Raw genomic sequence first — 24814 nt, 5'->3', positions numbered from 1 at the left:
CGGGTTCGCGCCATTCTCCTGCCTCAGCCTCCCGAGTAGCTGGGACTACAGGCGCCCGCCACCACGCCCGGCTAATTTTTTGTATTTTTAGTAGAGACGGGGTTTCACCGTGGTCTCGATCTCCTGACCTCGTGATCCGCCCGCCTCGGCCTCCCAAAGTGCTGGGATTACAAGCGTGAGCCACCGCGCACGGCAATTTTTTTGTATTTTTTAAGTACAGACGGGGTTTCACCGTGTTAGCCAGGATGGTCTCCATCTCCTGACCCCGTGATCCGCTCCCCTCGGCCTCCCAAAGTGCTGGGATTACTGGCGTGAGCCACGTCGCCCGGCTGGAGTGTACTTTCGTTTTCAGTAAATCCCTTCGTTCCTTCCTTGTTTTGTTTGTGCGTTTTGACGAATTCTTTGTTCAAGATAACAAGAACCTGGACACCCTCCACCGTTAACAACCATGCTATCCCACCTGAGCAACTCTTTTATTTTACTAGCCAGAATATTCCTGCTAAGGAGCTATACCAAGGACACACATGTATTGTCCATCGTAGCCAGACGTTGCCTTCCTGCTGCAGTCTGTATACATATGAGCCAGGTGTGGCAGACACTGCTATTGGCTCCCAAATCCATTCTCTCCCTTTCTCTACAGTAACTCTGGAATTTTAGCAGACACAGACTACACAGAATAAACATTACTTTTACCAGGCTCTTTTACCATTCCATTCTGACAACATACCCATTTTGAGATTTACAAAAAGTTTTGCCTCTTCCATGAAACCTGATCCGAATCATGTACCTGAAAGGTGATTTTATTCTTCTGTGAATGCTCACAGGATTTTACCTGCACCTCTGTTATGACATTTATAAAAATGTCCGATATACATTCCTTAATACTTTTTTTTGAGACAGAGCCTTGCCCTGTCGCCGAGGCTGAAGTGCAGTGGTGTACGTATAGCTCACTGCAGCCTTGAACTCCGGGCTCAAGTAACCCTCCTGTCTCAGCTGCCTGAGTAGCTGGGACTACAGGCGTGGAATCCCATACCCAGTTAATTTTTAATTTTTATTTAATTTAATTTTGTAAAGTTAGAATCTCTCTGTGCTCCTCAGTTTGATCTTAAACTCCTGGCCTCCTTCACTTTGGCCTCCCAAAGTTCTGGGATTACAGGCCTGAGCCACTGCACCAAGCCGCATTCCTTAACACTTCTATCTTGTAAGCTCCTTGGACACATGAATTGGATGTGGTTTAGGTTCCATAGCCTCATATCAAGTACTTTGCAAGTAGAAGGCACTCAATCAATATTTTTTGTGTACGGCATTGTGGAAATAGCTCCTTTGTTACACTCTTCCCACTTGTTTTGGACTTTGCTCTCCTTCTAATGTTTTATTTTCAAATCTTTATTTTTTTTTTTTTGAGATGGAGTCTGGCTCTGTTGCACAGTCACGTGATCTCTGCTCACCGCAACCTCTGCTTCCTGGGTTCAAGCGATTCTCCTGCCTCAGCCTCCAAAGTAGCTGGGATTACAGGCCTGCGCCACCATGCCTGGCTAATTTTTGTATTTTTAGTAGAGATGGGGTTTCACCATGTTGGCCAGGCTGGTCTCGAACTCCTGACCTCATATGATCTGCCCACCTCAGCCTCCCAAAGTGCTAGGATTACAGGTGTGAGCCACCGCACCCAGCCATCTTTATTCTTTTGGAAGGAATAAAGACAATGTAATTGAACTTGAGCAAACAGAAATTAAGTGATTCTACTTTTATTTTTCTATCTTCTTTTAATATCTTTGCCAAATAAGAGGCTCTTAATTATTTCATTAATTACACTTCTATTTAAGACAATGGTGGAAAGCTTCCTTAAAATATACTCTCACTGTTACTCTTTTGCTTGAGAACCTGTAGTCGGCCTCCACTCCTTTCTGTGTCAAATCTGAATTCCTCTGCGTCATTTTTCAGTGAAATCCTCCTGTGGCTATCGAAATGTAATTTCTACCACTCCCAAGAAGAACCTTCAATCCTATCCGGTTAAACTCCTCACTGCATGGGAGTGAACCCTGTTAACTCCGACTCCTGTTATTTTGTTTTTTCTCTTCCTCCAGCTGATACCACCTTTTTGCTCTAAGTTTCTTGTAGAAATCCTATTCATCTCTTAACTGCCTACTTGAAATTCACCCTCTCCTTGTAATTTTATGGTAGAACATTGGCACTTATTAACTGCTTTCTTTCTTAAACTGCATTTATAATTTACAAGGCTTTTCTTAATTTAATTTCATTTAAAATGATCTCTGACGTTTAATTGTACTTAACTAAATTATAAGCTGTTTGAATTCAGGAATATATATTTATATAGTGATATTTAATTATGGTTAGTTATAGTTACATAATCACCAAATAGCAGCCTAGTCAAGGGCTGGGTACATAATAGATATTCAATAGGTACTTATTGTTGGATGGATTGGTTGGGTACAGAGGTATATTCTATAACTCTGAGTTAAATATAAACTAATTTCTTTTTAAAATTTTGTTTACATAACATATACATCTAATTTTATTTTTCATACCATTTTGAAATGAACTGAATGTCTATTGTCTACCTATATCATTCAATTTTATTTTTATTTTTATTTATTTATTTATTTTAAGACAGAGTCTCACTCTGTCACCCAGGCTGGAGTCCAGAGGCACGATCTCGGCTCACTGCACCCTCCACCTCCTGGGTTCAAATGATTCTCGTGCCTCAGCCTCCTGAGTAGCTGGGTTTACAGGCGCCTGCCACCACCCCGGCTAATTTTTGTGTTTTTAGTAGAAATGGGGTTTCACCATGTTGACCAGGCTGGTCTCTAACTCCGGACCTCAGGTTATCTCCCCGCCTCGGCCTCCCAAAGTGCTGGGATTACAGGCGTGAGCCACCACACCCGGCCAATTTTAAAGTGATTTCTGGGGATATGATCCCTCTACAATGAAAATAAAAACAAAACCATACTTTGGTAACTCTTTCTTGAAAATTCACTTAACATACAAAAACAGCTTAAAATTAGAAATTGAAGACAATTTGATAAACTTAATTTTACACTATTTAGAAAAGCCTAGTAATCTGCCTTTGTCTGAAATGAAGCCTTTTTTGAATTACAGATTTCGTCAACATATTTTATTGAATAATAATGTCAAGTTTTTTAGAAAATAAAACCAGATAAATTATGAAGAAAAAATTATGAAGAAGGCTATGCAAGACTCAATTACAATGTAAAGAAATGCATCTTCACTAAGATAGTTTCTCTCAGTGCTAAGTTGATAAATACTGATGGGTAGCAATCCTTTGGAGACTATTGTATGCTGCAAGCATAAGTACTCCTGAATAAAATACTTACAGAGTCCTAAGAAGTTTATCTGAAGTATAAAAACATTATTTATTTATTTATGTATTTATTTTTGAGCAGGGTCTCACGCCTGTCACCCAGGTTGGAGTGCAATGGCATGATCACAGCTCACTGCAGCCTTGACCTCCAGGGGCTCAAGTGATCCTCCCATTTCAGCGTCCCCACTAGCTGGGACTACAGGCACGTGCCACCATGTCCAGCTATTTTTTTTTTTGTATTTTTTAGAGATGAGATTTGGCCGTGTTGCCCATGCTGGTCTCGAACTCCTAGGCTCAAGCCATCCACCCGCCTCAGCCTCCCAAAGTGCTGGGATTACAGGCATGAGCCACCATGCCCAGCCTAAAAACATTTGTATGTGGAATCTAATTTATATGTAAGAAATAGTTATAAGCCCTTTTAATAGATAATTGAAAGGTGAAAGTAGGCCAGATGAAACAGCCTGGACAGAAATCTTGTCTCTACTAAAAATATAAAAATTAGCTGGGTGTGGTGATGGGTGCCTGTAATCCCAGCTACTTGGGAGGCTGAGGCAGGAGAATTGCTTGAACCTGGGAGGCAGAGGCTGCAGTGAGCCGAGATTATGACACTGCACTCCAGCCTGGGCAATAGAGAATCTATCTCAAAAAAAAAAAAAAAGAAAGGTGAAAATACGTTTATAATAACAATTATAGCAAACTCAAAATTCACAAGATGTAAATTAATGAGGCTTCACATGACTGGATATTAAAAGCAATAAAAATTTTCAACATGTAATTCTTTTTGTTTTTCCAAATAGTATTGTAAAACTTTCATAGCTTTTATACAAGATGACTACCTAATTAGGTGACATAAGGAAGAGAATACTTTCTTTTCCTGCTAAAGTCAAGACTAAGTCTAAATTTCTATAATCATCATAAAAATATTATTATGAAAATGGCAAATTTTTATCAGCCTGGAAAAGCCTTAGTTCAGGTTTGATTTCTGGAGGTCACAGATGAAGCCGGAAAAGCTTACCGTGTTCTAGGTGCAGCATTAGGTACTACAGTTGCAACATGTTTATAACGTTTACAATACTGTTAAGAATTGCACAATTGGAAAAAATTATGCTAACAAATTTTCTGCAATAGGAAAAAGAAAAGAATTATTTTTTGACTTTAGGGTTCATGGGTTAAACTTACATGTCAGTTGATAATAATGACTAACTGATTAATTAGAAAAAATTCAGAAGCGTGTATAATTTTCACCTTATAATAAATGAAGAGCTGGCTGGGTGCAGTGGCTCACGCCTGTAATTCCAGCACTTTGGAAGGCTAAGGGGGCAGATCATGAGGTCAGGAGATGGAGACCATCCTGGTCAACAAGGTGAAACCCCGTCTCTACTAAAAATACAAAAATTAGCTGGGCATGGTGGCACGTGCCTGTAATCCCAGCTACTCGGGAGGCAGAGGCAGGAGAATCACTTGAACCAGGGAGTTGGAGGTTGCAGTGAGCCAAGATCGTGCCACTCACTCCAGCCTGGCATGAGTGGCACAATTAAAAAAAATGTCAAAGGCAAACATCTTATAGTCCCTTATACGGACTCATACATCCACACTTACGAATGAGACTCATGCTATTCCAGATCAGAATTTTAAGGTTTTTGGTCATGGTCATTAATAAACTTGCAGAACAAAAGATTACTTATTCTGATAATGTCATTGTAAGTTATAGAGACTGAGTTTCCAAGCATGAAAACATGTGACATTCCAAAATTATTTAAAATTTGGAAACATCACCATTTCATTTTAACCACTAGGTTTAAAGTGTATATTTCTCTTATCTTTAAAACAGCTAATTTAAAATACCTTTAAAAGGATTAATAGTATTATGCAAGACCATAACACTCCTATTCTCAAATTTATCTTGAATATATGTTTCTGAGATTGTTCTGAAGGAGTCTCTGCCTTGATACTTGTCATACTGATTTCAGAAATTAGTCAGACATAAAGTAGAAGTATGAGAGACACCCAATTGTATTCAGGAATTGACACCCTACAGTTATTTTAAGGTGCTCTTTGCTTATTTCTTATATAGTGCAAGCTATATTGGGACCCAATATAGCTTGGACCTACGTTTGAACTGTATGAGGAGAGAATGGGGCTGGGTGCAATGGCTCATATCTGTAATCCCAGCGATTTGGGAGGCCAAGGCGGAAGAATAGTTCAAGGCCAGGGGTTCTAGACCAGCCTGGGCAAATAGTGAGACCCTGTCTTTACAGAAACAAACAAACAAAAAAAAAAAAAAAAAAAAAGGAGAGCGGGCGGGATAGAGTGTAATATTTGTGAAGAAATTTACTAGTGTTGTGATGTAACTGTGAATTGAAAATATTTTAAATTTTACTTATCTTTCCAATCTTGTCTTCTAGTTAAAGGGTTCTTTCGTTAGCTAAGATTTACCTTTGAAGTCTATCGAATTTTTATTTTATTTTATTTTTAGTAAGACTCTGTCGCCCAGGCTAGAGTGCAGTGGTGCAATCTTGGCTTGCTACAACCTCTGCCTCCAGGTTCAAGTGATTCTGCCTCAGACTCCCAAGTAGCTGGGATTACAGGCGTGTGCCACCACGCCTGGCTAATTTTTGTATTTTTAGTAGAGATGGGGTTTCACCTTGTGGCCAGGCTGGTCTCCAACTCTTGACCTCACTTTGGCCTCCCAAAGTGCTGGGATTACAGGCGTGAGCCACCGTGCCTGGCTGTAATCTTTTAATCATTTGATTAAAGAGAAAAAGCCAACACTAACAAATGGAAACCTAGGATGAAACTAAGACATTCCCCTCTTCTTAGCATATTAAAGCATGTGGGGGGCCAGGTGTAGTCTCTCATGCCTGTAATCCCAGCACTTTGGGAGTCTGAGGCAAGAGGATCGCTTGAGCCCAGGAGTTGGAAGCTGCCGTGAGTGAGCTATGATTGAGCCACCACACTCCAGCTTGGGTGACAGAGGGAGACCCTGTTTCAATAAAAAGAGCATATGTGGTAGGCAACCTCTAGGATGGCTCCCTGTAACCCTCATCTCTGGTAGTCATGCCTTTGCAAAATCCCCTGAGTCGGGGCAGGACTTTGTGACTCAGTTCTAATGACTAAAACAGAGTAGAAGCCATGAAGCATCCCTTCAGAGACTGGTTTACAAGACTGCTGCTTCCTTCCCTTTGGCTGCCCAGTCTCTGGCTGCCCCGTCTCTGGCTGCCTCAAGGATCACTCAGAGGAAAACCAGTCTCCATGTTGTGAGCTGCCCTATGGAGAGGCCTGTGCTGTAAGGAACTCAGGGAAGTCTTCCTCTTTGATGAGTTTGGGGCCCCAACCCAGCATCCCATAAGTAATGGAGGCCTCCCAACACCTGCATGAGGGAGTCATTAAGCACCAGTAGACCCTTGAAATAGACTTGGCCATCAGCTTGACTGTAACCTCATGGAAGATTCTGGGCCAGAACTGCCCTCCTGGTTATGCAGCCCCAGAGTCCCCAGTCTCAAAAGCTGGGAGATAAAGAATGTCGTTTTAAGCTGGTACAGTTTGGAGGTAACTTGTTTTGCAGCAGTAGATAAACAATATAGAACATAATTTCTAAAACTTTCATAACTAAAATCCATTGAATGGAAGCCCAGAACACCCAGTTTTAGACCATATTCTACTCAATAACTGGTAATGTTATATAATGTATAGAGTAGGAATTCACCAAAACTCAGACGTAGCTCTTTTTTTTTTTTTTTTTTTAGACAGGGTCTTACTCTGTCACCCAGGCTGCTGGAGTGCAGTGGCACTATCAGGGCTCACTGCAGCCTCTAACTCCTGGGCTCAAGTGATCCTCCTGCCTCAGCTTCTCAAGTAGTTGGGACTACAGAAGTGTGCACGCCACCATGCCTGGCTAACATTTTTATTTTTATTTTTGGTAGAGATGGGGTTTCGCTATGTTGCCCAGGCTGGTTTCAAACTCCTGGTCTCAAAGAATCCTCCCACCTTGGTCTCTCAAAGTGTTGGGATTACAGGCATGAGCCACTGCACCAGCCAGCATCTTATGTTTCTTAATGTGAGATTTCATTTTCCAGAAGTCAGTAAAGATCTAAGTAAGCTCTGATGTCAGACTGCCTGGGCTTCAGTTTTGAGTCTACTAGTTACTGAGTGTTCACAGGTGCATGAATCTTTTCTCCAAAACTTATTTTTTCATCTTTAAATGAAGGTAATTGTAGTACTGTTGTAAGAACTGAATGAAGTAATTCAGTAATTTAAAGTGCCTGGTATCTAGTACACATTTAACAATGACAAATTATTATCATCATCATTATTATCACCATCAGGTCAGAGAAGAGACTGACAGCTTTTATTCTTGATATTTTTCTTCTCAGCTGGCAAAAGAGCCCTTCACTCTTTAGAAAATAAAAATACAACTAGCTTGCTTTTTTTTTTTGAGATAGAGTCTTGCTCTGTCACCCAGGCTGGAGTGAAGTGGTACGAATTCAGCTCACTGCAACCTCCACCTCCTGGGTTCAAGTGATTCTCCTGCCTCAGCCTCCCGAGTAGCTGGAATTACAGAAGTGTGCCACCATGCCCCACTAATTTTTGTATTTTTAGTAGAGATGGGGTTTCACCATGTTGGCCAAGCTGGTCTTGAACTCCTGACCTTAAGAGATCTGCCTGCCTTGGCCTCCCAAAGTGCTGGGATTACAGCTATGAGCCACTGCACCCGGCTAGTCTCCTATTCTATAGGGAACTATGACTAAGAGTTGTTTCAAGTTTTAACTTAATAGCGAGCTCTATTTAGAAAGCATTTTTATTCTTTAAAAGAATATTTTGATTTACACATTTCTCATTTAAGCTATGATGAAGTTTTCATAAATTTGGCATGGGATAAAAATGCAAGTAGTAGGATTACCAACTTGCATGATACTTTTTAGGTACTTTTTAGGAAACCTGAAATTGATAAGACATAAATTGTGTCCATAAATTAATGCTTTCTTCCCCAAATACAGCAAAACTATTTATGCAAGTATATTGTTTCCTTCAGAATAATAGCTTTCATTCATTCAACAAATATGTATGTAGCACCTCCTGTGTTCCAGGGACTCTTTTGGGTGCTAGAGATGTAGTGATAAACATAACACAATCCTTGCTTTTTTTTTTTTTTTTTTTTTTTTTTTTGAGACGGAGTCTTGCTCTGTCACCCAGGCTGGAGTGCGGTGGCGCGATCTCGGCTCACTGCAAGCTCCGCCTCCCAGGTTCACGCCATTCTCCTGCCTCAGCCTCTCCGAGTAGCTGGGACTACAGGCGCCCGCCACCACGCCCGGCTAATTTTTTGTATTTTTAGTAGAGACGGGGTTTCACCGTGGTCTCGATCTCCTGACCTCGTGATCCGCCCGCCTCGGCCTCCCAAAGTGCTGGGATTACAAGCGTGAGCCACCGCGCCCGGCCCAATCCTTGCTTTTAAGGAACTTACAGTTGGAGCCAGAAGAGTACACAGACAACTTCAGGACAGCTTAAGGAGTACAACCGAGTATGGGATACAATGAGGTACCAAAAAAATAGGGGTGAAAGAAGGTTCCCTGGTGGAGGTGAAGATCATGGGCCTCAGTCGTCAGGCAAGAAAAGTGGACAGAGGAGGTAGGCTACAGTTCTGGGGTTACTGTGTAGATACCTAGAGGCAAAAGAGTGTGAGGCGTATTTATGGGGCCACATGTAATTCAGTATGGTCCCATCTTGTAGGGCAGTGAGGAGTGACCAGAGATGCAGCTAGGGAGAAGAACAGGGTTCAGATAATAAAAAATCATGTATGCCATACCAAGGGTTTTGGATTTTATTTTATTATTATTATTTTTGAGATGGAGTCTTGCTCTGTCATCCAGGCTGGAGTGCAGTGGCATGACCTCAGCCCACTGCAACCTCCACCTCCTGGGTTCAAACGATTCTGCTGTCTCAGCATCCCGAGTAGCTGGGATTACAGGCATGCCTGGCTAATTTCTGTATTTTTAGTACAGATGGGGTTTCACCATGTTGGCCAGGCTGGTCTCAAACTGGCTGGTCTCGAACTCCTGACCTAATGATCTGCCTGCCTTGGCCTCCCAAAGTGGTGAGATTACAGGTGCGAGCCACCATGCCTGGCCGGGTTTTGGAATTTATTGTGAATGCGGTGGAGAAGCAAGGACTGATTTTAAGGAGGGAAGTCTCCAACAGGTTACTCCCTTATTCAATAATTCTCCTTTACTCAAAATTTAGATTTTCTCAATTTAAGAGAATGCCTCTTAAATGGCCTTCAGCTCACTCTTCTGAATGGACTCAATGCTAATAAATGCATTTGAGAGTGAACTTGAACTGGGAGTGGAATGGGAAACAGAAACCTTTTAGAGGAACTGTGTTTAGTAAACAAACTTGATGAAGCAGGTTAATTATTATTTGGGGTAAAAATTTTGCTCTGATTAGAAAGCCATGAGGCTGAATCATTGCGTCTTACTGCATTTCATAAAACAGACATTTGTGTGCTTTTGAATTTGTTAATTGGATGGCCAATCACATTTTTAACTGGCTTGACAACAGCAGAATCCTTCAAATGCTGTAAAGGAATCTCATCTAGTTTTAAAAAAAATGATAGCCTGGGAAGCTTCTGGTTGGGGCCAGGACACTGCAGTCAGAGCAGGGCTGTGTGCAACCACTGCCTGCTGCCCACACATCGCTCCACAATCTAGCTTGTGGTCCCACTCTAAATCATCTCAGATGTCACTGCTGTCATTTGGGTGTGGGTTTCTCACCTGGCAGTGCTGTCTACCAGTGTTCGGAACATTTCTATATGCATTTATCTTCTTTAAAGTGTTAGTGCAAACATGTCCAGTTAAATTCTCTGATGTGTGGAGTCGTTCTCACTATAGTAATATGGTTTAAGGCCAATACTGACCATCTTTTACACTCATCCTGTTCATAGTTTATGGCAAGCATATGGAGGAAAGTCTGTATTTTTTCTTTTTTGAGAAAAGTAGAGATTCATGTTTGAGACCAACTTAAAATATTCTACTAACATTATTTTATAGCCATAAAGTGTCTATTCCCAAATTTTTACTTATGATATGTAGCATTAGTGATAGTTTTTCTAATTTGGGAGCTCAGATGTCTTTACTTTTTTGTGGTTTTATAATTTTATTTCATGTATTCAACAATCATTGCTTAGTTCTCATCCATATTGACTATAATTTTTGTTTTTCTTGAGACAGGATATGGCTGTGTCGCCCAGGCTGGAGTGCAGTGGTGCCATCTCGGCTCACTGCAGGCTTGACCTCCCAATCTCAAACAATTCTCTCACTTCAGCCTCCAGAGTAGCTGGGACCACAGGCATGTGCCACCATGCCCGGCTAATTTTGTGTGTGTGTGTTTTTTTTTTTTTTTTTTTTTTTGAGACGGAGTCTTGCTCTGTCACCCAGATTGGAGTGCAGTGGTGTGGTCTTGGCTCACTGCAACCTCCATCTCCTGGGTTAAAGCGATTCTTCTGCCTCAGTCTCCAGAGTAGCTGGGATTACAGATGCATGCCACCACACCCAGCTGTATTTTTAGTAGAGATGTGTTTTCACCATGTTGGCCAGGCTGGTCTTGAACTCCTGACCTCAGGTGATCCACCCGCCTTGGCCTCCCAAAGTGCTGGGACTACAGGTGTGGGCCGCCACACCTGGCTTTTTTTTTTTTTTTTTTTTTTTGAGATGGGGTCTCACTCTGTTGCCCAGGCTGGAGCACAGTGGCGCAATCACGGCTCACTGCAACCTCCGCCTCCCAGGTTCAAGCAACTCTACTGCCTCAGTCTCCCGAGTAGCTGGGATTAAAGGCGTGGGCCACCATGCCTGGCTAATTTTTCTGTATTTTTAGTAGAGATGAGGTTTCACCATGTTGCCCAGGCTGGTCTCAAACTCTTGAGCTCAAGTGATCCGCCTGCCTCAACCTCCCAAAGTGCTAGGATTATAGGCATGACCACCATATCCTACCTGTCTGTAGATTTTTGAAAGTGGTTACAGGTGCGTAGGTAACCAAAGTATAGAACTTATCTGGTGAATCTTCATCCTCATTTTGTTTTCTGGATAACCACACATGGATGGGTATGGGACACCCATATTCCTTTAGCCTAGACAGCTTTGTCAAGCCTGGTATCAACACGCACATCTGGAGTTCCCACCTCCTTCACAGCAAATTTCCAGATCTCTTTGAATGCCCAAGGAACACACTTCTTGAAGCCTACTCCATGGATGCATTTCTGAATGTTGATGGTGTATTCTTGGGTCACCACCTTGTTGATGGCAGAACAGCCTTTCTTCTTTCCACCCTTCTTTGCAGGAGCCATTCTGCCAGGCCCAAGTTGGAAAGGAAGCCAGATGTCTTTACTTAATAGTTTTCTCCTTTAGCAGCCATAGTCTTATAATCCTATCTATTTCCAGAAAGGGTTTCTGCCATGTGGAAAAAACATATGCAACAAAGTGAAATAAAAATAAGTAAGGGAACCAAGAAAAAGGGAAATAAGAGTAGAAAAGACAGAATCAGAAGAGAGGTTATCACACAAAATATACACAAAGAAGACCATACTTTCAGGAAAAAAGCCATGCATTTGCCTTAAAACTACTTGAGGGTCAAGAGGGAAAAAAATACCATTAGTCATAATTCTCAGTGCCTAGATGATTTAGAGAAATCACACACACCACCACCATTACCAGCAGCAGCAGCTGTGCCCTTGGAGAAAGAAGCCTGGTAATTTGTGGTTCTGAGACCAGAGAAATTTATCTTGCTTCAGGCACCACTCATCAACCATATATGCTATGAAGTGCTCTATTGTGGGTTACTTAATTTTGCAACAGTTTTTATTGAAATAGCAGGAGGCAAAAGCCAAAATGTGACAAACTTAATGGAGTTAATAATGACTCAAATCATTTTACAAAGAAGAGGTAAAGAAGCACCTATTTAATCACTTCAGAACCACCTTACCTCTGCTAATTGACATCAACAAAATAGACTGGTGTACCCTACCTTTCTCCCCACTCCACTCCATTCCCTAGCTGCAGGGGAGCCTGGGAAAGGTAGTTTTTAGCTTCTCGTACAGGAAGGCACAGTAGAAGAAGGCTGGGGGAGATATTGTGTAATGAGTCTACTATATCCCACCTGTATTAGTCTGTTGTTACGCTGCTGATAAAGACATAACCAAGACTAGGTAATTTATAAAGGAAAGAGGTTTAATGGACTCACAGTTCAGCATGGCTGGGAACCCTCACAATCCTGGCAGAAGGCAAGGAGGAGCAAGTCACATCTTACATGGATGGCAACAGGCAAAGAGAGAGAACTTTTGCAGGGGAACTTCTCTTTATAAATAAACCATCAGATCTCAGAAGACTTATTCACTATCTCGAGAACAGCATGAGAAAGACCTGACCCTGTGATTCGGTTACCTTCCACTGGGTACCTCCCATGACATGTGGGAACTGTGGGAGCTACAGTTCAAGATGAGATTTGGGTGGGGACACAGCCAAACCATATCACCACCCCAGTAATTTTAGTCCTTTGGATATTGGTTGGTCTAAGAATTGGTTTGGACCCAGTTCTGGCTGATGAGATGGGAGTCGGTAACTTCTGGCAAGGGCTTCCCTTCCTGAATAGACAGAAAATAACTTCTGAAGGAAATCATTCTCTGCCCTTACCCTTCTTCCTATCTGGAGCCCAAATGCAATGCCTGGCTATGTAGCAGCCACATAGAGACCGTGAGGTGACAAGTATGAGAACAAAAGTCAACACATTAAGGATAATAGGAAAGATAGAGCTGGGTCCCTGATAGCATTGTTGAGCCATTGCTCCAGACCTGGATTGACTTCCCTTGGACTATTTTTATTTGAGACAAATAAACATTTATTTGTTAAAACAACCAGAGTTGAACTTTCCGTTTGCTGCTGGATGCATTCCTAATCTAGAGTCTGTTGCAGCAGCCAGGCTAGGACAGAGGTGATAGCTGTGAAGATGCAGAGACACGGTCAGACTCAGGATATGTTTTGGAAGTAGAACCATCAGGACTTGATGATGGGTTGGCTGAAAACAGGAGAGAAGGGGATGGAAGAAATCACGGATGTCATCTATGTTTTTTGCTAGATATGAGTGATGGAAATGTGTAATCTTGCTTTAATTCAGAAGGTGGGAAAATTCCTACTCTCACTGCTGCAGAAATACCTAAGGAAGATAAAAACACTTTTTTTGCTCCCTTGAAACCTGTTTTCCATTGAGCCAAAGGAAAAGTTGGGTTAGATTCATGTTAAATAATGCAGAAGACAGTTGGAAATTCCTAACATCTATTCTGGACACTGCAGCTGGAGCATATAGCAGCCTCTCCATGCCTTCTCATCTCCCAAGCCTCTTTTCCATCAAAGTTCAGGTGTACAAAACTAAACTATTATGTTCTGGTTTTTACTGCTTGCAGGAATAGACTATTAGAACACTAATACTTCTAAAGAATATATTAACTTCTTGAGTCAGTAAATAATGCTCCACAGCTGAATCAAATAAGCATTTCAAATCAGAGCTATTTTTTAAAAAAGAATATCTTCTTTTTTCAATGAAAATTTTTTTTAGAGATAAGGTCTCACTTGTAGCTCAGGCTGGAGTGCAGTGGTGCAATCATAGCTCATGGCACCCTCGACCTCCTGGGCTGAAGCAATCCTCCTGCCTCAGCCTCCCGAGTAGTTGGGACTACAGCTGTGCCTCACCATGCTTGGTATTTTATTTTATTTTTGTAGAGATGGTGGTGGGGGTGGGGGTCTCACTGTGTTTCCCAGGATGGTCTAGAACTCCTGGCCTCAAGCCATCCTCCCTCCTTGGTCTCCCAAAGTGCTCAAATTATAAGCATGAGCCACTGCATCTAGCCCATATCCATCTATCTATGTATCTATCTATCATCTATCTATCTATATCTATATATTCTATAATATATTCTATAATCCTAGCACTTCGATATTTAAAAATATCAAGTAAAAAAGCTACATGACTGTATATATTTTGTATCTATTCTTACATTGCTAGGGCTTTACTTTTGTTGATGAGAATAAACTAGGAATGTCAAATACATTGCCTGCTATAACCACAATTGCTTCTAAGGAAGATGCATCACCCCCCGTACCTCCTGAAAGGGCAGCCTTTAGGTACACATATTGCATGGCCTCGTCATCCCCTGTCCCAGCCCCAGCTGGAAGGACAATACATTCATAGGTTGGCATGAGTAGGCTTGGAAGGGTAAATGGGCCATTGAAATCCCTCTCCTCACCCCCTGTCAGAAAATTGATATAAAAAACTTACATGAATGAAGCAGTCTGCAGCAGAAGGTGAAACTTGAAAGATAGGAGGTAAGCCTGGCATGGTGGCACACACCTATAGTCCCAGCTACTCAGGAGGCTGAGCCTGGCAGATCGCTTGAGCCCAGGAGTTTGAGATCAGGCTAGCAACATAGTGAGACCCTGTCTCTACAAAAAATTTTAAAAGCAGCCCAGGTGTGGTGGTGTGCACTTGTGTTCCCAGTGACTCAGGAAGCAGAATTGGGAAGACAGTGTGGGCCCAGGAGATCGAGGCTGCAGCAAGCCGTGATTGCACCCCTGCACTCCAGCCTGGAGTAGAGAAATGGCATGAGAGCCTCCAGGTAGGTCCTGAGTGGGGAATGGCAAATCAAGTAACTGGCTTGAGCACAGAGAGCCAGGCCACGGTCCCTGATGGTAGAATATTCCTTCCAAGTGCCTCTTCTCCTGCCCAGTACTGGATGGCAGGAGGAGGAAGCCCGGGCTGCAGCAGTGGCAAGATGAGCCTCAATAGCCAACACCAGTGATAGCCAGGGAGTCAGCGAATTCATCTGGAAGAACTTCGAGGACAGACAAAGCCAACATGGCCTCTGTCCCCTTTAAACTCATACCTCAGTGAGCTGAGGGAACTAGAGCCAGGCTCTGCCTTTTACAACAAAAACAGCCCAACCAAAACCCCAAACAGGAATAAATTCTACTACCTTTTATACTGTAAATACAAATAATTACACTTTTGTGTTCTCTCCAAGCTTATGCTACATGAGAGCAAGCCTTTGGGGCTCATGGAATACTTTCATATGAATAATCCCAGACATTACATTATCTTCCTTCTTTCTTTCCTTCCTTCCTTCTTTCTTTCTTTCTCTTTCTTTCTTTCTTCTTTCTTTCTTTCTTTCTTTCTTCTTCTTCTTTCTTTCTTTCTTTCTTTCTTTCTTTCTTTCTTTCTTTCTTTCTTTCTTTCTTCTTTCTTTCTCTTTCTTTCTTTCCTTCCTTCCTTTTCTTCCCTCCCTCCCTCCCTCCCTCCTTCCTTCCTTCCTTCCTTCCTTCCTTCCTTCCTTCCTTCCTTCCTTCCTTCCTTCGACAGGGTTTGTTCTGTTGCCCAGGCTTGAGTGCAGTGATGCAATCATGGCTCACTGCAGCCTCAACCTCCCAGGCTCTAACGATCCTCCCACATTAACCTCCCAAGTAGCTGGGACTACAGGTGCATACCACCATGCTCAGCTAATTTTTAAAATTTTTGTAGAGATGGTGTCTCACTATGTTGCCCAGGCTGGTCCCAAACTCCTGATCTCAGGCGATCCTCCCTCCTTGGCCTCCCAAAGGGTTGGGATTACAGGTGTGAGCCACCTCCCCAGACCTCAGACGTTAGTTTCTCTAAGAGGAAACCTGAATTCTATATGAGGCATTTCATTCAAAAATCCCACTGAAACTGAAGCATTCTGTGAAACTAAGGAATGATTTCTAAGGAAGATACCTTTGCAGCCTTCCTCCCCAGGCCTGGGCCCATGTTGTGTGAGGTGGAGGAGAGTAAACCAGGACTTCCAACAGCACATCTCTCTTTTTTTTTTGGAGGTGGAATCTTGCTCCTTGCTCTGTCGCCCAGGCTGGAGTGCAGTGGCGCGATCTTGGCCCACTGCAAGCTCTGCCTCCCGGGTTCATGCCATTCTCCTGCCTCAGCCTCCCGAGTAGCTGGGACTACAGGCATGCACCCACCGCACCTGGCTATTTTTTAAAAAACTTTTTGTAGCGATGAGGTGTTGCTATGTTGCCCAGGCTGGTCTCAAGCCATCCTCCCGCTTTGGCCTCCCAAAGTGCTGGGATTATAGGCGTGAGCCATTGAATCTGGCCTCTGTTTGACATCTCTTTTCTAATTCTTCCACTTTTCTTGTTAACCAAATTTAACCAAATCAAATACCCCCACAAACTGTATGTGTGCACAGTGGCTAAAACCTTATTGTGCCTCTTGTTTGCCAAGCCACAAAAGACACTTAACCATCCCTGACACACAGAAGCCATATCCCATGACAATAGGGTGGGATATGTACATGGGATATGATGGCCATGGAAAGTTCTCTGGGGCAGTAATGTTTAAGGTGAGAATTTCAGGGCAAGAAGAAACCAGCTATGCTGGAACTAGCATTGTAACAGAGGAAACAGCATATGCAAAGGCCCTGTGTCAAGGCATTTGGATATTTCTTAGCATATCCAAGGAAAAAAAGAAGACCGAGATGCCTGTAATCCTAGCACTTTGGGAAGGCGAGGTGGGTGGATCACCTGAGGTCAGGAGTTCGAGATCAGACTGGCCAATATGGTGAAACCCCCGTCTCTACTAAAAATACAAAAATTAGCTGGGTGTGGTGGCGGGCGCCTGTAATCACAGCTACTCGGGTGGCTGAGACAGGAGATATTGCTTGAACCCAGGAGGTGGAGGTTGCAGTGATCCACGATCACACCATTGCACTCTAGCCTGGGCAACAGAGGGAGACTCAAAAAAATAAAAATAAAACCCAAAACCAAAACCAAAAACAAAAACAAAATACAAGTGAGCTGGAGTGTATTGAGAAAATGGGAGAAATGACAGGACATGAGCCTAAGGAAGTATGTAGATGACAGATAGTATTGGGACTACAGTAACATGTTTGTATTTTACTATCAGTGTAAAGAAAGCCTTTGAGAGGTTTAGCCAGTTGTGTCATAATTTGTATTTAAAAACTGTTGATACCAGTTATATAATGTTCAGAAATGGTCAAAACTAATTGATGGCAATAGAAGGTAGAAGAGTAGGTCCCTTTGGGGGTGACGACTAGGAGGGAGATGAGGGAGTGCTTCTGAGGTGCTGATCTATTTCACGATCCAGGTGCTGGTTATACAGGGGTGTCCAGGTTATAAAACAGCATCAAGCTGCATATTTATGATTTATGCACTTTTTCTGTAAAATTTATTCTGTAATATTTTGGTAAAAATTTAGCTAAAAAACGGAATAATGTTTACAATAGTTTGAAGAAGAACAGATTTCAGGGACAAGGCAGAGGGGAGACCCCTTTGGAAAAGTTGATGTTGGCTTGAACCAATATGGCAGCTGTCAGGCCAGGTGCAGTGGTTCACACCTGTAATTCCAGCATTTGGGAGGCCAAGGTGGGAGGATCACTTGAGTCCAGGAATTCAAGATCAACCTGGGCAACATAGTGGGTCCCTGTCTCGACAAAAAATTAAAAAATTAGCCAGGCATGGTGGTACATGCCTATAGTCCCAGCTTCTTGGGAGGCTGAGGTGGGAGGATGGCTTGAGCCCAGGAGGTCAAGGCGGCAGTGAGCTATGATCATGCCATTGCACCCCAGCCTGGGTGACAGACTGAGACCCTGTCTCAAAAAAAAAAAAAAAAAAAAAAAAGAAAAGAAAAAACTTATGGCTGTCAAGACAGAGAAAATTAGAAATATAGGAGATCTTTTGGAATGAAATTGCTGGAGCTTGCTGATGGATCAGATACAGGCATCTTAAAGAGAAGAATGACTTCTAGGTTTCTGACTTACACAGCCAGATAAAGGGTGATGCCATGCCATTCACTGCATTGTAGGCAGAAGGTCAAGGATTCAGCTTTGGAACATTATGTGATTTTTAGACACTCCTGAAGCATCTACCAGGTGGTTGTAGCTTCCGGTAGATTGTTGGATCATTAACTGATGCTCAGAGAAGAGATCTGTGAAAGAGGAATAAGTGTTGTTATTGTAGGCATACAGATCGTAATGGAAGCTATGAGAATGTTTGGGGTCATCCATGGAAAGAGGGTGGAGAACACAGAGAAGAAGACCAGGACTGTCTTGAGTTGCTTCCTTTAGAGTTGGTTAAAAGAAAAAAAAAAGAAGAAAGAGACAGAAAAGAAGATCAAGGAGATAGGAAAAAAGAGTGAGCAGTTGTGGTGTCAGTCAAAGAGGGTTGCCTGGTGCTAGGTGGTTAAGTAAGATCATGATAGGGAAGAATCCTCTGGATTTGACAACATGGAGACCATCAGTAACATCTGTAAGTATCTGTCACTTTATTAATGATCCCAAGCCTGTCTTCTTCTGTAAAATGCCCTAATAGTTTACCTACTTCCCAGAGTTTTTGAATTTAAAGCATTTTGCACACTTTGTACAAGACCTGGCTAAATGTGAGTTGTTAGTTTAGCTGAGAACAAATGCTTGCATTGGTATAAAATAGGTTTGATAACACCCTCCTCATAAACTTGTTAAAAGGAATACATGAAGTAATGTTACATTTTAGAAAAGTAGATTTTAAAAACAGGTATAGGAAGTAGGTCTTCCCCACACCTCCATCTGAATCGACTACAGCTGGTAAATCTGAGAATAAGAGGACCAAATCACATCTTCAAGGAAGTTGAATACTCAGTGGTAAGGTTAGGCCCTGCCACCCATTTATTTAATTAAGAGATTTATTTATTTAATTTAGAGAGGTAGTTTGAGTATTGGTAAAAACAGAGAGATCTGTGTGGCAGAAAACATGATGATAAATTAAAGCACTAACATATATTTCAGTTTCTTTACAAAACACAGTCTAGCATTGGCTCTCTATAATTGTATGGCTGGTAGAGATGCTTCAAAGATGTGCTGCAATTCAGCAAAAGCTGCCACAGGGCCAAAGCCAGCGGCCCAGGATTAGGGGAACTAATACCAGTAAAGATAGAGTCACAGTGCTCCCTACAGTTTTTAAGCCTAAAGGCCAAGACGAGGCCAAGTATGCGGATGCCTTTCTCTAGACCTTTCTAGTGTTCATAGTCTACCACCCAGAAATCTAGTCCTAAGAAGAGAAGTTACCAGTCATTGCCAAGGCTATGACAGCACTGGGACAATGGGAATATGCGAGAGATAGTTCCTCTATTTCCTTTCAACTGAAGATGGACCAGGCTGGGCACAGTGGCTCATGCCTATAATCACAGGTCTTTTGGAGGCAGAGAGAGATAGGAGGATTCCTTGAGGCCAGGAGTTCAAGACCAGCCTGGGCAACATAGCAAGCCCCGCCCCCCCATCTCTACAAAAAATTTAAAACAAAAAACAATTAGCCAGGTGTGGTGGCAAGTGCCTCTAGTCCCAACTACTCCAGAGGCTCAAGTGGGAGGATTGCTTGAACCCAGGAGTTGTAGACTGCAGTGAGCTATGATTGCACCATTGTACTTCAGCCTGGGTGACAGAGCAAGACCCTGTCTCAAAAAAAAAAAAAAAAAAGATGGACTACATGTTCTCAGATAAACCTGGTGGTGGAAGGTACTCTTTGGCAACCAACAAACTGAAAAAATATTACTCATTTTTAATCTAGTTAATAAGGGAAATTGAGAGAAGTTCTAGCACAACTGGGAGGTACTGCAAAGGCACTATTTTTCCTGGTCTGTTCTGCTGGAACTCCCATTCTTAGACAGCCTGGCATCAGGCACAGCTGAGAGGGAAACCCTGTCAACAGAGGACAGGTCCCTATTCTTACTGAGGGGCAGGTGGTCAGATGGTCACTCTACCAGAAGAAATAGCATTGACCGTTTGCTGAGCCACTGGGTTTGCATGCACTGGGATCGGGAGGCTGTGATCACAGAAACAGATGAGAATCTTTTCAAAAACAGACAAACATTAAAATGCAGGAGGTCTATTTATTTGTCAAGTCAACGTTTAGTAAAGGGAGAACAAAGTTTACCCTGCTATCAGAAAATAAGAAATCAGAATCCAGTCATATGGGATGGGAGAAGCTCGCAAGCTATTACAACTGAACTCAGGAAGCAGATAACCAGCTAGGAAAGAGGTACCCTTAAATGCCAGGCTGTATCTGAGAGTGTATTTCCCTTGATCAGAGCCCAGAGTACAAGCTAAACAATTCCTTCATAAATCAGCACACATCACCTTCTAAAATCAGCAATATGTCTCCAAACATCTTGAACTGACATTAAGAAATGCTGCACCATTGAGAAAATGGTTTCCAGTTACTTGAACTTAAAGAATTAACTTGTTGAAGCACATATTTAATCATTGATAAGTTACTGAATTCAAAGAGAAGTAATAATGAATGGTAAACCAATTAACTAGGAATTATATTTCAATTTTTTTTTGTTTTGGCAAACTTGATGATTAGTTGATATTTTTTCAATATTTAGGAACAAGGAACACACATAAATTTCGCATTTGTGTTATTAGCATTTTGACCAGCAATTCATTTTTCAATTTCATGTGTGAAACTAAACTGATGATCTGTTAATCTTCATTTGTTTGGAATTAGCCTGAAAAGTGCTAAATACTGCTTTTTGGATAGAATCTTGAGTGGACTGGAAGCAGTTTGTTAGGAAAAAATAAATCTGAGCCTACTTTATGTTTGAAGTAACTGAACTATTACATGATTGCTTGGCTATCTTAACAGTTGATCTTGATTTCCACACAATGTGAAAATTTATTATTACTATAACCAAAAGGGGAAAAAACCCTTACATCTATTACAAAATGCTTTAAGAGATAGTATTTAGTCATGATATTTATTAACACAGTCCATAGTAAAGCTGAAATATGGCAATAATCTGGTTAGTTAGATTTATGTGGATAGACAAATTATCTGGTTGTCAAATACATTACAAAACTCATATTTTAATTTCTATTTTATAGACATGATTTTAATGATCTGTATATTTTACATTCATGTTATGTTTGTACCTGAAATCTCTAATTAATTCATGTTTTCCATTATACCTTGGAGTAATCATTGCCCAGCTACAGGGAACAGTATGAAATGAAGTGTGTTATACATCATTAAATGTTAATGTTAAAATAGGGCATTATCTAGTTAGTTAATTTAGACCAGGTAAAACTACACAAAAATGTTTCTCTCTGTTGCTCAGCAATTCAGCTGTTTCTCTGCACATCCTTCCTCAAGTTCTCCTCTCCCATTTGTATTAATTATTCGAGGTCCTGAAACTTTCTTTTTCTTCTGGCAACGTTTGCTCTGATACTCATTCAGAGGTATAAATAATTGATAACAGCTTAGAATGGGAGTTTTCTCAGTAGCATTTGGATTTTACTGAGGTTCAAACTTTTAAACTGAAAAATGGTGAATGCATCAGTAAATGGGTGATGGAAATATTTGGGGAGGATGCACTTTTTGCAGTTGTCCTTGAAATTGGATCAAGTAGCCACTTGCCCACTCTGTCTGCTAGGAAGGCAGACAAGAATTCTGCACCTTCCTCTTCCACCCCTTAAAACTCCCTTTTGTTTCACATAACCAGAAAATGTTTATTTTAATTATCTAGATATTCATTTCTATTTTTCCTTTTTTACTGTAAAAAATGGCATGGTAAAAGGTTCAATAAAACTATAGTATTTTATGCTCAATATTCTAAATTAAGAATTAAAGTCCTACTATCTAGATGCCATTCCAAATGATTAATTTTGTTTCACATTGTTCATAAGAATAATACTTTACTTTAGGTGTTGTTTTTTCCCACCAAGTTGCTTAGTTAAAAAAAAAAATCATTAGTAATTGCTAATTCCGATTATGTAAGTAGATAAAATATAATTAGAAAAACAACTGGATAGTTTCACTCAACGTTGTTCTCAGTGCAATGTCCAGTTTGCAAATGCTTCATGCATTTGTTAATTTTACAGGACAGCATTTCAGTGCAATAACTGAAAATAGCTCATAGCCTGTTCTGTGAAGAAACCAAACATTGTTTGTGTTGGTGTCAAGTAAGTTAATTATGCTTTATCATCTTCAAATGGAGCATATAATTGATTTACGAAATTCTGCTATCGTGTTGAGACCATTATTAGTAATCAAGAATTCCAATAGTTTCTTCTTATTCCTCATGTACAAAATCATCTGGGTATTCCATATGTTTAAAAACAATTTAATTTGAAACACTTGTACTATCATAAATTGAAGAATTAAAAACTAGATACAAAGTGTGGAAATTACTGTAAAAGATTACTGACTTCTAAAAAATATTGCATTTATTCTGGCAATACATTCTTATTCAGCAATATGACTATGTAATTTTTCTGTAGTACTTTGTAGAATTTCCATTAATTCAACTTACAATCAATGGCTTATGTACAGTTCTTTTTTGTGACATGAAAACTATAACATTTTGGCTGATCAATGTTCTTTTGCTTGTTTACTTTTAGGTCTTTACAATTATCTAAAAAATTGCCTGAGGCATTGAACATATTGCCGGATATTTAGCTGAAAACAAACAAAAATGTTTTCAAACAAGGATGCAGATGAAAAAGCTATACAATGATTTTAATACCATCCCCACTCCATCACCTCTACAACCACCACCCAGCACTGCCACACATACTCTCAGAATGTTTGGTATCATATACGACTCTCCTAAAGCAAGAGATAATGTCAAAAATTTAAAAAGAGAATGCTACTCCTACATTTCCAGATAACATAAACAGTTGTAACCCTTGAACTTCCCGTATATATTATTTGTTTTCAACACACTGATTGTTCATGTGACCTTGGACCTCTATGAATTTTATGTATTTAATAAATGAAGGCAAGTGTTCACCTTAATTTTAGATTTAAATTTGTTATCTTTGAACTATATCAATTTCTCATAAAACAATTAAGAAGCAGCATAAACAAAAAGGGAAATGAAAATATTTCATTTCCTTATTTAAGTGTTTGATAATGCTTGGTATCAAGTAGACATAATCAGAAGAGTATTTAATAAAGCAATGGATTAGGAAGGGGCTGTTAGAGAACATAGATGGTATTACTCTTTAATAATTAGGTACAAAAATAAGGTCTTAATAAATTGGAAATTTATGTTTTCCATTGAATGTTCTTAAAATGCCAATAGAATTATAGTGAAATGATTTTCTTTGCTGATTCCTATGATAGTATGATACATACCTTATTTTAGATATTTACATTTTCATTCTATTAGAATGAAATACCTGTATGTATTCCATGTGCTGACATATAACAAAATCTGGGATTTAAGAAAATGTACTTCAAAAATGTAAAAATTGCAGATAATTGAAATTTGAGGTATTTATAATACAAATGAGGACCATTTAAAATATACCAACAGGCAATATTAAAAATAAGTATATAGTTCTGTAAAGATTGTGTGTGTTATACACTGACTATCAAATACTGGACATTTGTGAACTAGCTTTTTGCTGTTCCTAAGTATTATCTTTCCAAAAATTTGCTATGAAGGTCATTTATATTTCCTTTCTAAATGGATTTTGAATAAAACTTAAGAGCTGTATTTAACATTCTGCATCTGAATTCCAAGACTCTGATTGTATGCCTTCTTTTACTTACAAATCTATCAAATAGAGATGATTTTCTTTTTGAATTCCATATTACCTAGCAATATTTAACACATGAAATTCTAGAAGTGGCACCCATTGATCTTTGCTCTGCATTGAAAGTTGATCAGTACATGGCCTCATGAAAAGAAACATGTTCTTTCTAGGGTTTAATAAATGTTTCACAATGATTTTTTTTTAAGTAGGCCTTAATACCTAATCACTTGCATTCAATGGCTAGATTTGAGTCGATAAGAACACCTACCAAAGTACAACTCCCAATTTTTATTTCAGAAGGAAGCAATCCTTGAGAGATGAGACAATAACTTACTTTAAGCTTTATTCATTTTTGTATTTGGCTGCCATAAAATATCTTTTTCTAAGTAGCTTTAGGGTTTTTTTTTTTTAAATCTAATCCTGATTAAATTAAAAAAAAAAAACTGGTAAGTTAATTGTAAGCTTTCCCATAAAAGAGGGAAGCACAAAATGCAATGGAGTATATCCAAGAAACATAACATAAACATGAGACTTACAATGCACAATTTAAAATTTCATATGTTGTCAAATGATGTCTGTTCCAGCTATGAATACTTTAACTTCAAAAATCTTTCCTAGCCTTAAAAAAGAACTCTCACAGAAACAGAAGCTGGAATGTTATTTGTGAACTAGGCCTTGCACCTTGTCAATATTTTTAGTTCTTAAATTTCTGGAATGTTCTAGAGCCATAAAACAGCTATTTCATTTTGAAATTTTGATTTTAACATTTCACTAACAACACTGGGAAAGGATCATCTTAACCAAAGGTGTCAAGACTGACGTTTGAGCTTAGTCGTTGAACTTTCTCTTAGGGGAAACAGTTTAATCCCCAAGTACTA

General features: G+C 40.4%; 1 long non-coding RNA gene across 1 annotated transcript in view; it reads left to right on the top strand.

Moving 5' to 3' along the window:
• Positions 1-23190, top strand: part of LOC134731619 (uncharacterized) — a 60993-nt gene extending 37803 nt beyond the window's left edge. The window contains exons 2-3 of the long non-coding RNA XR_010114037.1: positions 8794-8965; positions 22794-23190. This is a non-coding gene — a long non-coding RNA (uncharacterized lncRNA). The remainder of the gene's footprint in view (positions 1-8793; positions 8966-22793) is intronic.
• Positions 23191-24814: the final 1624 nt, after the last annotated feature.

The sequence above is a fragment of the Symphalangus syndactylus genome, chromosome 10 (assembly GCF_028878055.3).
Source record: "Symphalangus syndactylus isolate Jambi chromosome 10, NHGRI_mSymSyn1-v2.1_pri, whole genome shotgun sequence".
Classification (NCBI taxonomy): Eukaryota; Metazoa; Chordata; class Mammalia; order Primates; family Hylobatidae; genus Symphalangus; species Symphalangus syndactylus.
This window is presented reverse-complemented; position numbering and strand designations above follow the sequence as displayed.